The sequence below is a fragment of the Urocampus carinirostris genome, chromosome 10, assembly GCF_059441175.1.
Source record: "Urocampus carinirostris isolate Australia breed hairy pipefish chromosome 10, RoL_Ucar_1.0, whole genome shotgun sequence".
NCBI lineage: Eukaryota > Metazoa > Chordata > Actinopteri > Syngnathiformes > Syngnathidae > Urocampus > Urocampus carinirostris.
In genome coordinates, this window is record NC_142358.1 from 35,254,329 (window position 1) to 35,268,353 (window position 14,025).

Below are 14,025 nucleotides of genomic sequence, written 5' to 3' on the forward strand. Positions count from 1 at the left end.
TAGGGAGACATGCGAAAGTTTGACTAAAGTTTTACACACTCAGCTATAAACTCAAAGTGGCAAAGGGCGCTGGGTGAGAGAGAAGGGCTGCACCATCTACATTGAGAAGCGGCGCTTTGAGAAAAATGTTAGAGGAGAAAGGTATCAATCCCTGGACAATAGTATCCATCTGATCCAAGTACTTGCTTTCTATAGACAATATTTGGATCAGTCTGCCCACCCTTACTTTTGTGAGGCATGTTAGGCAACACAAAACGCATGATGGATACTTGTACGAGGAAGATGCTTAAAATGTAACACTAGAGGGGTTCCAGGCCCTGCTCAGGCCCACGGGGGCTGTCCAAGAGGAAGGTTCACCCCGTTATTCACCAGAGCTGCCCTGGTTAATTGGGTGCAGATGCCCTGCTCTGTTGCGCCTTTTTTTTTACCGCGCAGAAACTGGATGATTTTTTTTAGTGGGTGTAGGGGAGTGACTCAGATCCATCTCAACTAGAATTGTTTTTTGAGTATCTGTAGATCTATTAGAATAGTAACTTTTGCATACCTTTCAACATTAGCCAATTGCTCCCCTTATTAATCAATAATGAACCTTATAAACACAACGCAACACCTATTTACTCACAGCAAGACAGACTATGTAGAATGCCGCGACAATCTTAGCAATCTACAATGACATTCTTGTCTGCAACCAGTTTTACGGCGTGGTGGGTTTAGTGGGTGGTTGTTGGATCCCTTAACCACTAGGGTCGCAGGGGCACCATTTCCTGTGGTGTGTCTTGGGCAGGGTTGGGTAGGGATACTTTAACTTGATTACTTTCAATTGTTTTTGGAGTACTCCAATACCAAATATGCTAATAAAAGACAAAATAAACTAAATATGAATACAATTATGGCTCACAACACATGGTAAGCTTTCTCTCCTGGCTTTGATCTCTTTGATCTTCGGCAAAACTAACATAAAATGCAACAGAAACAAGATAAAAATAAATCCAAACAGCTTGCCAACATCATTTTTGCCGTTCCATGTATTCCGTTACTCCCGAAGCCTGCACAAAATTTAGTAATTTTATTCATATTTAGTTACTTTTGTCTTTTATTAGCATATTCGGTATTGGAGTAATATAAAAGTAATTGAAAGTAAACAAGTTAAAGTAACCCTACCCAACCCTGGACTGTGGTCCCTCGCTATAACGCAGTTTACTTTTAACGGTTAAGCTACTTCGCAGATTTGCATCATGCATTGTGATCTGCATGCTGATTGGCTAAACAATCCTGAAGATTGTAGTTTTTACCCATACATAAATGAATAAATGTTCATAGTATTGAATTGCTATGTTTCTTAAAGAGACAGTGTGTATTATTTGACTTCAAGATGTCGCTGTAGTGCAGGGGTTCTTCAACATGGTGCCTACGGTCACCAGGTAGCATCCTAAGAACACCTAAATAGCCTATGCCGCACAGGTTCTGAAAATAGCTCACTGATGATCGGTAATTGTGATTATCTTGTAAATATTTTTATTGTGGTTGACTGGGACTTATTACCTTGACTTTCAACAACAACAACAAAAGCAAAAAGTAACTCTCAGCTTCAAACAGGTTGGAGACCCTTAGTTTGGAAACTAGTGCTGAAAAGCACAAGGGAGAATTCATACTACGGAGACTCAAAGCGACCAAAACGCACCATTACACTTCTCATTTTTTTCCTAGCCTTTTTGAGGTTTGAGCACGATAGCGGATACTTATGTTAGCTCTCTTCGGGTGAGGCTCATGTTATGTAAAATAAATGCTGATTTTCTGACCTACGAGTATTTTAAAACATGCCAATTTGCATGATAATTCATATATTTTGCTTACTATTTAATCATTTTTATCCTTTTTTTATGAAATAAGTTTTTTTTTTACCTTTAGGAGGCGCTAGACAATACACACTGTCCTTTTAAACAATGCTTTGGACTGTAAAATGTTTTTTTTTTCTTTAAATTAAATGCATCGTAAAATATTTAGTTGTATTATAATTGTAAAAGAAAATAAAGGTTTGTACTTCACGGATTTCACCTTTCACGGGTACATTTTTTTAACCTAACCCATGCGATAAACGAGGAATTGAGGTACTGTGATCACAAGTGTGACTTGAACGCCTCACCAGATAGGTGAGATTGGGCAGTAAAAAATTGGGTTGTAAAAAAGAGGAAAAGTGCAGCGCCATTAACCACTGATCACTCTCCAAGCACCATAAATAGTCTTGTTTTACTGTTGTGGTTTGGTTTTAGGAGCAAAACATTGTTTTTATAGGTACACAGTGCAAATTTGACAACTAGATGTCGCTGTATTGTGTAGTGCAACCAAAAATGGTGCTACAAAGCACAAGGAAGATCACAAACTACTTGTATATTTTTTCGAAAAAATTAGCATGATTTTATATTTTATTAGCAACCTGAGTAACTATTAAATGAATAATTTGATATAATTAAAAAATGCCAAACACAGTTTTGAGTAAAGGAGTGAAGGACTGCAAATGTGTTTTAAATGTTAGGGTTTAGTGCGCCTCCTTCCACCAGGAGGCGCCGAGCGGGTTTAGACTTGTGCACAGGTGTGTCAAAAATCCAGACACCTCAACCCCAACCCTTTATATTATGGACAGTACATTTCGTCTGTCATTTTCATTCAACTGTCACGCCTGGTCTGTTTCTGGTTTCCTATTTCTTTTTTGGACATTTTCATCGTAGGTTATTGCTCACTTGTTATTTGTTACTTTGCTCCTTGCATTTTCCATTTCCGGTTTCGGTTTTTATTTCTGTTTTGACTTTTTCCGATTTGTTTTTGTTTGGACATGTCCTTATTTTGTGAACCTTTGTATGTCTTTGTACCTCCCTTTTGTTATCAAATACCACCCCTTTTTTTAGTACACCTGCCTCCGGTTCCAGCTTCCCCCACATGGGTCCATCACCCCTGAAACCAGAAAAATGTGTAATATTTACTGTTCCTGTATTGTGTAGTGCTGCAAAGAACATCAACTATTTGAAAACTACTGAGACTCAACGTGAGCAAACAACACTCTAGGCGAGGCTCATTTTAATGAAATAAATACAAATCTATTGACCTATATCTAAAAAGAAATGCACGTTTCTTTGAGAGTTCATGAATGGATGCCTTTATTACCACTACAAGGCACTACACAATACACAGTATCCCGTTAAAATGGCAGTACATTTAAGCAATCAAATCGCGTATAGGGTTGTATACTGTTGCAAAAAAGCGTTCTCAAATGCACCGTCCTCCAAGTGCCCTTTCACCCCCAGACGTTGTAAGCTGCACTTATTAAAGTGAAAAGTGCTTCAATATGTGGTGAGCTTCAGGCTCGGGGGGGACGTGGAGGGGAGGTGCGCGGTTAGCATGATGGGGCCCCGGGTCCTCAAACCCATCACCCGCCTCCTCCTTTGCTGGCCACCACAATTCATCGGTGACATAAAAAAAGAAAAACACTGGGCACTGCATGAATGAATGATACAAGTTTTCTATTATTAGGGCCCACAGAAGAACACAGCCAAGTCTTGGGTCCCCCCATTCGTCTCAGATAGCCTACCGTCATGTTCCAAACTGTCCCCGACACGTCTTCGTACGTCAAGGTAAGACGGCAATGCCTCTTTTCGGTTGGTTTTCCACTTGAAACACTTCCTATTATTGATTTCCTAATTGAAGTATTCAGTTAGTACCGTATTTCCTTACTATAAGGAGCACCAGAAAACCCCAAATTGGCCAGAAAGTGGAAAGTCCACCTTGTAGTCTTGAAAACACTGTAGATAAACAATAACACGTTTTTTATATAAAAAGAAATGAGCAGCTTAAGTATTTTCCCCCTCTCCACGCAAAACAAACAATTTGAATAAGGCTTCTTTTCACGCTGCCAAGGTTAAAGAGGACTCGGAACAATTCCTGGTTTGTTTGGAAAGAAACGAAAAGGTAGGAATGTTTGGTGAGAAAATAGACTTTTCGAATGGGGCCTTTCTTCCATTTCTTCTTGAATGACAGAGGATAGAAACTTTTGTTGTTTTAGAATAAATACGAATCGAGTTTTATTTGTAAAAAAAACCTCACACAGATGCCAAGTTTGCATTTTTTTCACGTGCATGCTCACAGTTGGATTTTGCTCAGTATGTAGCACAACTATAAGACATCCACGATCCCTCCACCCGTTTCAAAATCCTCCACAGTCTAAGCATTTGGTTTTGTTTGGTTAAGGCCAGGCGAGACTGGAACTCTCCAATAAAAATAAATCTCAAATTAATGATGGCCTAGAGCGAATGGGGGGGCAGACAGTTCGGACTCATGCGTGGTGCAGACGCCAGAGTTAGGACGTAAATTGGACAGAAGTGGGCGACAAGATAGGAACGCACGTGTTTCAGAATCAATACCCAATAAACGTGCAAATTGATTTTCTATCCCCCTTTTAACCACGAGATTGATTTGACATCAATGTACAGTATCAAACAAATACTGTTTCCGAATGCGAAAGTGGATTTTCCGGAGCGGGAGATCGTAGTGTCGAAGACGGAAAAAAAAAACAGGTCGATAGCTGGAACGAAGAGACAAAACGTGGTCGGGATCAATAACGGGTCGTAAGCCGAAGACAAACGGGGAAATCAGGAACGGACGGGTGGAAAACGGGTGCAAAACGTGGAACCGACGGGAGTCAGAGTCAAAGTGCTTGCCAGGTAGAAACAGAGGTTTGCTGACGGACTGACAACAGGCTAGTGAAAGGACTGGGCTTAAATAGGACAGGTAGCCAGCAGCAGCTGGTGCCAAACGAGCGGGTACAGGTGAAAGTCATAAGTCTTCATGACAATTAATGGTGTCAAATTGGAAAACAATTAACACTCTCATGTTTTTTTTTGTGTGTGAGTTTGATTAAAATATGAAAGATATAAAATCTAATATAACATGTTTAAGAAAGACAGAAAGAAAAAAAGTCACTGAGGAAGGAACCTGAAAGAAAGTTGCCAAGAATGCTAGAAAGAACGAAGGCTAGCAAGAAAGCCTGAAAGAAAGCTAGCAAAAAAGATTGAAAGAAAACTACATTTTTTTTTACAAATAAATAAATCTAGAAAAATAAGCTAGCAAGAAAACTACAAAGAAAGAAAGGTAGATAGAAAAAAAGTGTAAAAAGTAAAGTATCATGAAAGCGAGGAAGAAAACTGCAAAGAAGGAAAGCTAGATATACAGAAAGGATACGAGGAAGACAGAAAACTATTAGGAAAGAAGGCCGACAAGAAAAGCTAGATACAAAGCAAGCTAGCGTAAGTGTGAAGCACATTGTAAAGTGCTTTGGGAGGTATTCAGTGACTCGAAAGGCCCGATGTGAATGCAGAGAATTGACCATTTACCATTTACAGCAGTGATGTATTTTTTATGAACGTAGCGGCTCTGTGAGCCGGCTCCTATAAGTGAGTGATTGGTGGGTAGCCGGCTCCCTTCTAGATACCCCCTCTCTCTTATCGGTGGAATATGTATGCTTTATGTGTTTTTAAGGGATCCCGTATTAATTTTAAACTTGTTATGTACAAAAAAAGCTGAAAGTCTTATATATCATAGTTCAGCTGCTGTTGCACTGAAAATTAGGGGATTCAAATTTTAGTTTGTCTGTACTTAGGGATTTTGTGTTGCTTGACTTTCGTTTTTTATAAAAAAGTTGAAGGTTTAAAATAGGTAAATGTTCACTGTGGATTGAAAAAAAAGCTATTATAAATACAGGGTCTTGGGCACAATTTGACACAGAGTATCTCGGAAACTATTAACGGTATGAAGACAAATCTGGTAATTTCAGAAATCTTGTAATTTAGATGTTTACATGGAATGCTCAAAGATGTTCAATGAGAGCATCATTGATCACTCGACACACGTCAAGCTGATGGTCAAGTTTTTGCCAAAAACATCCTAGCATTGCATTATCAATAGTTGCAACAGCCTATGCTTTTTCTGTCTTCAGCTCATCCACATCTCTTGGAATAGGGGGGACAAAAAAAAACCATTAATGAGAAATCATAAAGTTAAATTAAAACTAAAAACACAAAAAATAAACTCAATGAAAACAAGCTACTCATACAGCTAAAAGTGTAGCCCAAGATTTCATTTCAGAATGTTCCATTGATTGACAATGGACAAAAAACATTTTGCTTATCATGGGGATGTAGCTCAATGGTAGAGAATATGGTTTTGCAAGAGCAAGGTCTTGGGCTCAACACCCAACAATAATGCTTATTGAGTTTGCTAAAACAAGATTTTAGAAATTAGTGGAGAAGCTGATTGATCCCAAGGCCTTACACATGCATGGCATACAGTCGGCCATTGAGCTACATGCCCACAAAAAACCACCATTTCAGAGCATGGTAGAGAATCCAGGATTTAACTAAGAATCCTATTTTGGTCTTTGTGGGTACCTCAGGAATTGTATTCGATTGGTCAGGGTTACAAAACAGGTTGTAGCCGGAGACAAACGTGGAAATCAGGAACAGACGGGTGCAAAACGGGTGCAAAACGGGTGCAAAACGTAGAGCAGAGTCAAAATGCTTGCCTGGTAGAAACAGAGATTTGCTGACAGGGAAATAGGACAGGGAGCCAATCAGGTAGCCAGCAGCAGCTGGTGCCAAACGTGCGGGCATAGGTGAAAGTCATGAGTCATCATGACAATTAAAAGTGTCAAATTGGAAAACCTTTTTCATCTGCCTGATACAAAGTCTGCACCTTATCACGGGGATGCAGCTCTGATGTAGAGAATATGCTTTTGCTCAAAACCCAACAACAATGCTTAGTTGAGTAAATAAGATTTGGGAGATCAGTGGAGAAGCTGGGGATTGAACCCAGGACCTTATACATGCGAAGCATACGCTCTACCACTGAGCTACATCCCCACAAGGAACAGCAATATCAGAGCATACTACAGAAGCAAAGATTTAAATAGGAACTGTGTTCTGGTGTCTGGCCAACAAGTCTGAGTGTTTCAACTCTTTTTGAAAAACTTAAGTCTGAAATGGAAAAGACTACAACTCCACTTTCCTATGAAAGATTAGGTTTTTTGCATTTTCTGTGGGAAGTGTACCTCAAGACTTTTATTTTTTGCCATTGTTAAATTGCCCTACCATTGTAATCTCTCAGACACAAAGTATTTCTCTCAGACACAAAGTCTTTCATTTTTCATTTGTCAGACACACAATCTCTATGTTATCAAGGAATTGTAGCTCAGTGGTAGAAAGTATACATTTTAAGTATAAGGTCTTGCATTCAATCACCAGTATAGTTTACTTTATAGTACGAGCTTATGTTTTCAACATTTTCTTTGGGTAGTGCACTTTGTTTCAATTGGTGGACTGGGGTGGCTTTTTTATATGTCAGACACTCACACTTATCGAGTAGATGTAGTACAGTTGTAGGGTTAGGGTTTGGGTGGTGTACCTCAAGATTTGTCCAAAAAAGGTTGCAACAATGATGGACTCTCTTTGATGGCCAGAGACCAAAATAAAGGTCTTATTTAAATCCTAAATTGTATATTATAGTCTGAGGTGAAGGTGTTTTGTGGGGATGTAGCTCAGTGGTAGAGCGTATGCTTTGCATGTGTAAGGTCCTGGGTTCAATCCCCAGCTTCTCCACTTAGTTCCATTGTTTTTACTCGACAAAATAATTGGTTTTCAATGGGAAGGAGCACAGCGGTAAAAAAAATATGTCCCTCATCTCCATTTTCCTGTGAAATGTATTTTTAAAAATATTTGCTATGATAAGTGTACCTCAAGATATTTCCATTTCATATTTTGGTCCAGATATGTACTTCTTTCATGGGCCAGACATTATATCAGAGGTCTCCAATGTGATAAAGGCAGACACCAGGGTGCCCTATGAAGACAGCTGAGGTGCCGGTGAACCTGTTCTGAAATTTGCTCACCAGCACTGCGCCATTGGAATTTTCTGGTAAAATTATTATTTTAGTGGTTGACAGAGTCTACAGTGAAAAACTAATTTCTAGTATTTTCTAGGGTTAGGGTTAGGATGGTGTACCTCAAAATCTGTTTTTTTTATTTCAGTATGTTAAGTATGTCTTACAAGGGTTGAAACACTGATAGACTTGCTCTGTGTAACAGGTTTGTAGTGGGGATGTAGCTCAGTGGTAGAGCGTATGCTTCGCATGTGTAAGGTCTTGGGTTCAATCCCCAGCTTCTCCAATAACTTTTAAAATGCTATTTTACTCAATCCAATAAGCATTCAGGGACAGTAACTTAGTCTGTTAAGTCAGTCCAAAAAGGTTGAAATACGGATAGACTTGCTTTGTAGGACAGAGACCAAATTGGTTCTCAGTTCAGTCCTCAGTCTTCTGCTATGCTGTGAAACACAGGCTTGTGGTGGGGATGTAGCTCATCTGAAGAGCGTATGCTTTGCTAGGTAAGGTCTTGGGTTCAATCCCCAGCTTCTCCAATCGCTTTTGAAATGCTATTTTACTCAATCCAATAAGCATTCAGGGACAGTAACTCAGTCTGTTAAGTCTGTCCAAAAAGATTGAAACACTGATAGACTTGCTTTGTGGGACAGAGACCAAATGGGGATGTAGCTCAGTGGTAGAGCGTATGCTTTGCATGTGTAAGGTCTTGGCTTCAATCTCTAGCTTCTCCAATCAGTTGTGAAATGCATTCCTCAATCTTCTACAGCGCTCTGAATTTGAGGGTTTCAATGGGGATGTAGCTCAGTGGTAGAGCGTTTGCAACGTATGTGTAAGCTTTCAATCACCAGCTTCTCCAATAAACTATAAAATGCTATTTTGTTCGATTCAATAAGCATTGTTGTTTCAGAGAAAGTCTCTCAGCAGGAAAAAACCTGCACCTTATCCCCACTTTCCTGTGAAAACGTATTTTAAAAGTGTACCTCAAGATAGTACCCTTTCATATTTTGGTCCACCGATGTGTCTCATGGGCCAGACACAATATCAAAGGTCTCCAATGTGGTGACTGCAGGCACCAGGGTACCCTGTGAGGACAGCTTACGTGCCGGCGAACATGTTCTGAAATTGGCTCACTAGTGCTTGGCCATTGGGATTTTGTAGTAAAATGATTTATTTTAGTAGTTAATTGAGTCTTAGAGTGAAAAACTATATTTCTAATATTTTCTAGGGTAGGGTGGTGTACCCCAAGATTTTTTTTTTTCATTGCAGTTTGTTAAGTCTGTCCAAAAATGTTGAACCGATACATTTGCTCTGTGGGCTAGAGACCAAATTGGTTCTTAGTTCAATCCTGAATGCTCTATTATGCACTGAAATAAACTTTTCCTCAGGGGATGTAGCTCAGTGGTAGAGCGTATGCTTTGCATGTATAAGGTCTTGGGTTCAATCCCCAGCTTCTCCAACAAAATACTTTTTTCTGTTAAGTATGTCCAAAAAGGTTGAAACACCGATAGACTTACTTTGTGGGCCAAATATCAAATTGGTTCTTAGTTCAATCCCTTTTCTTTTATTTTGCTCTGAAATACATTGTTGTTGTGGGGATGTAGCTCAGAGGTAGAGTGTATGCTCCGCATGTGTAAGGTCCTGGGTTCAATCCCCAGCTTCTTCTTTAGTTTTGAAAATCTTGTTTTACTCAACTCAATAAGCATTGTTGTCTAGGACTGAACCCAAGACCTTACACTTCTGAGCTACATAACCTTGATAAGGGGCGTGATTTGTGTCTGGCAGATGAAAAAGGTAAAACAATTTCCCAACTGAACAAAATAAAAGTCTTGATGTGCCCACGGAAAAGGTCAAAAACCTAATCTTTTTCAGGAAAGTGTAGTTGTAGCTTTTTCCATTTTAGAATGTTGAGTTTATTCAAAAAGGTAGAAACACTGGTGGGCTTGCTTTTTGGCCCATAGACCAAAATAGAGTTCTTCCTTTAACCCTGGATTGTCTACCATGCTCTGAAATTGAAGTTCTATGTGGGTATGTAGCTCAGTGGGTGGCTGCATTCTTATGGATGTATAAGGTGATCGGTTCAATCCCCAGTTTCTCCATTAATTTTTTAAATGCTATTTTACTCCATTCAATAAGCATTGTTGTTTCAGAGACAGTAGCTCAGTGGTAATAAGTATGCACCTTATATCCTCTTTCCTGTGAAAATGTATTTTTTTAAATAGTTTCTATGTTAAGTGTACCTCCATTTCATGTTTTGGTCCACTGATGTCATTCTTTTATGGGCCAGACGCTATATCAGGGGTCTCAAATGTGGTATATGCAGGCACCAGGGTCCCCCATGAAGACAGCTGAGGTGCCAGCAAACCTGTTCTGAAATTGGCTCACCAGTGCTGGGCCATTTGGGATTTTCTATTAAAATGATTTATATTAGTGGTTGACTGATTCTATTTAACCCTGTTTATGATAATTAACCTGGTAATAACATAGTAATAACAGAGTAATAACAAGACAAGCTTTAATGTTAGAAATGCGTATCAAACTGGGTGCCCTTTGCGCAAATGAGTAGCTCTCTTCTTGTTCTTGGGTAATTAGCTGAGTGGTACCGGGTATATTTTGCCAATGGTAAGTCCTGGGTTCAATATCCAGGCTCTCTACTTTATTGTGAAAAACTTTATTTCTAGCATTTCATATGAGTGGTGCACTTCAAGATTCTTCTTCATTTCAGACTGTTAAGACTGTTTATCTTCTAATATTTATATTTACTCAACTCAATTGTTTTTTTTTTCCTGTTAATTCCAAAGCATGCTGCTAATAGGTAAAGGCCACTCATGAACATACTGTAATTAAAGAACAAGAAACGGAACAGATGTAAGAAAATCAAAATAATGACAAACTGCTCACATTAAATTCACCAAAATGATCCACAAACACATGAAATTGTTATTACCACCACAATGATGAAACCACAGAGCTGTCAAGATGAATCTATTTTCTGAAAATAAATGTTTGAGAATACCAGCTGTTGTTGGGAGCATGGATACTTAAAAGTGAGAATAGGTATCGGGCTGATCAATATCTGGTATATATACATGGGCATCCCTCATTTTGAATCCCCCTAAATTGCAAACCCAATGTTTTTCATGTGAAACCAAGACCAACTTACAACACTACACCAAAGGGGGCTAAGGGCCCCCTCCACAACTCTTGCCATTCAGAGGAAGTCCCGGCGGCGCATGCTCATAAGAGAGAATGGTTTGCTGGCCGACTCTTTGCAGTGCGAGCCAGATGTTTTGTGGCTGACTGAGTAAACTAGTCTGTTTATTGGCCCTTCCAAAATGTTTGTTACCGCCGTATTAATTATGGTCTTGGGAAGGAGCCCGGACCCCCAGACACAGGGACATGTCAGAAGGAAATGGCTTGTTGGTAGGATTGCTTAGATCTAAAAACCAAACAAAAATAAAAATAAAAACCCTTTGGATCAAAAATAACCCAAATCGAGTCAAAAGTGGACCAATCTTATATCTGGGTCAATTGAATTCATGGGTTGTTTTCGACATAGCCGCGTAATTTTTGAGGATGTCTCAAAAACGATGACCTATTTGGGGGCTGGGCGGCTTTTTTAACTTTACATATTTTTGTTCATTAAGAACTCTTTTTAGGGGGTCAATTGTCCCAGTTTGAATAGGTTTTGTCAAAAAAGATCCACTAAGATTTGGGTCAAATAAGATCAATTCGGTCCTAAATGGAACAATTCGCAACAACTACCCTGCAGGCATTTTCTAGAAACGAAGTGGTGTTGTTCTGAACCTAATACTCCTGCTTTAAAAAATATATATTGATATTTATTTATTTATGTTTACAAAAATACCTTATTTTGTGAATTATTTCAGATAAGGCATCATTTTTTTGCGGTTGTTTGGTAATTTTTTGAGGTGTCCAAATGTTGTGATTTCTTAAGAAAATGGTTAGCTTTGCTATTATTAATAAAATAATTTCTGAGGTTTTATGTGACTGACGCACTTTTTAACACATTTTTGAGTGATTTTCAAACAATATGAGCTACATTTTGTAGGGTGGAAGGTGGTTGTTCATGCAAAACAACCATGATATTGGGTCAGATTAACCCAAATGGATCAGACCAATCTTATGCAACCCAAATTATGTTTCTAGGTGGTGACTTGATTGATGAGATTGTAATAATTTTGGAGTGAAATAAAATGAGACAATAAGACAATTAGTAATATTAACATTATTAACAATAAAAGCACTAATTACAATAATAGCATTAATGATAACGAGAAAATAACAATAATAATGAAAATGAAATAATAATAAAAAATAATAACAATACTAATAATAATTATGATAATAATAAGCATAAATCAACTGTGCAATCACTATAATACTAGATATCTAGATGACATAGTAAAAAGCAATATATTTTGTTTTATATTATTATCACACTATTTTTACCCACAATATCACATTGTACAACATTGTTTCAGCAGAACTCTTTCCCATTATTTTCCATTACAAAATTGTACAACATGCTGCCCTGAGTAAAAACAGTGTGATGATTAGAATTACAATACTTTTTCCTACGTTACTTACAATCGTGGTCTAAGAAATAGGATCCGGTGTTTTTACCGTGTCAATCTAGGATTTAATTCGCGTTGCATGCAATCCTGAACAATGTGGTCAGAGGTATTTGTCGACTGATCAATCATTGGTCAAATACTGTCAGGGTTTGGTTAGGGTTACTTTAACTTGATTACTCCAATACCAAATATGCTAATAAAGGACAAAAGAAACTGAATATGAATACAATTATGACTCACAACTTGTGGTAAGCTTTCTCTCCTGGCTTTGATCTCTTTGATCTCCGACAAAACTAACATAAAATGCGACAGAAACAAAATGAAAATAAATACAAACAGCTTGCCAACATCATTTTTGCCGTTCAATGTATTCCGTTACTCCCCAAGCCTGCACAAAATTTAGTCATTCTATTCATATTTAGTTTCTTTTGTCTTTTATTAGCATATTTGGTATTGGAGTAATCCAAAAGTAATTGAAAGTAATCCAGTTAAAGTAACCCTACCCAACCCTGAATACTGTAATATACCAATTTAGATCCCTGTGTATAATGCTCATTCCCCCAAAGAAGTGTGTATACATTAATTAATACAGTAGAAGCAAAACATGAGGCCACTTTAATTCTTTTTGTATGTCTTGGGACCAGACGACCCGCAGACCGCGGACCGGTGATTGCCCACCACTGGCTTATAGGACTGAAATTTGAGATTTGTTTGGGAAAAAATGACCCAACAATTAGACTAAAAAGTTGTGAGGGAGGTTGAAAGTGGATTATTTTGCTAAATTGGGCTATTTTTACCCTACATTTTTAGCATCTTGAAGTCAAGCTATGTAGATTCTCATTTTATGATATATTTTCTTAATCCAGTGAGTTTTAACACCATATATTGTCAATTGACTATTGCATTTTCATTTGATATTGCTGAATATGCTGAAAGGCAGTCATAAAATATTCTCGATTATGGCTTCTGTACCAAATGGTTTAAGTTTGTTGCCTACACAGAGACCCTGAATCAAAGCGGTCAATGAAGAGTTAAACAAGGTGTCTCCCTTAATTATACAAGTCTGAGCTGGCCTCAGGCAGGAGAAGCCTTGACCCTTAGCAGGATCCAGATGTGGCAGTCCCAAGGGTGGGGCCCTGAGACCCGCCAGACCCCCAAGAGGGGGGCAGACAGACCGGCCCTGCTGCCAATGGCGCTGTCTCCTCCTCGAAGCTGGCAGCAAAAGAAAATTCATCAGCAATCTCCAGCACTTACATCAAGAAGGAAAACTTCACCATTAGGGAGACACAGATTTATGAACATGCGGTTCAAGGGCCAAACGTGGTCTGCGAGAGTGTTTGAATGGGTCCACTGTGCAACTTCGAGAAAAAACACACCCAAAATCAGTGGATGGTTAAGGTTTTATATCTCAGGTCTTTATTTAAGGCAAATTAATTGAAAATAATATCAAATGGATAAACCAAAAAATATTTAAGCGAAAAGTCCCATGCTATCAAAAGCATTGTGTAG

General features: G+C 38.6%; 4 non-coding genes across 4 annotated transcripts; 3 read left to right on the plus strand and 1 right to left on the minus strand.

The window, feature by feature from the left end:
• Positions 1-6,833: 6,833 nt before the first annotated feature.
• trnaa-cgc (transfer RNA alanine (anticodon CGC)) lies at positions 6,834-6,905 on the minus strand. The gene has a single exon. It is a non-coding gene; the product is annotated as a tRNA-Ala (tRNA).
• A 663-nt stretch (positions 6,906-7,568) lies between these two features.
• Positions 7,569-7,640, plus strand: trnaa-ugc (transfer RNA alanine (anticodon UGC)). The gene has a single exon. It is a non-coding gene; the product is annotated as a tRNA-Ala (tRNA).
• A 495-nt stretch (positions 7,641-8,135) lies between these two features.
• On the plus strand, positions 8,136-8,207 carry trnaa-cgc (transfer RNA alanine (anticodon CGC)). Its single transcript has one exon. It is a non-coding gene; the product is annotated as a tRNA-Ala (tRNA).
• Positions 8,208-9,305: 1,098 nt separating this feature from the next.
• Positions 9,306-9,377, plus strand: trnaa-ugc (transfer RNA alanine (anticodon UGC)). Its single transcript has one exon. It is a non-coding gene; the product is annotated as a tRNA-Ala (tRNA).
• The last annotated feature ends 4,648 nt before the right edge of the window (positions 9,378-14,025 follow it).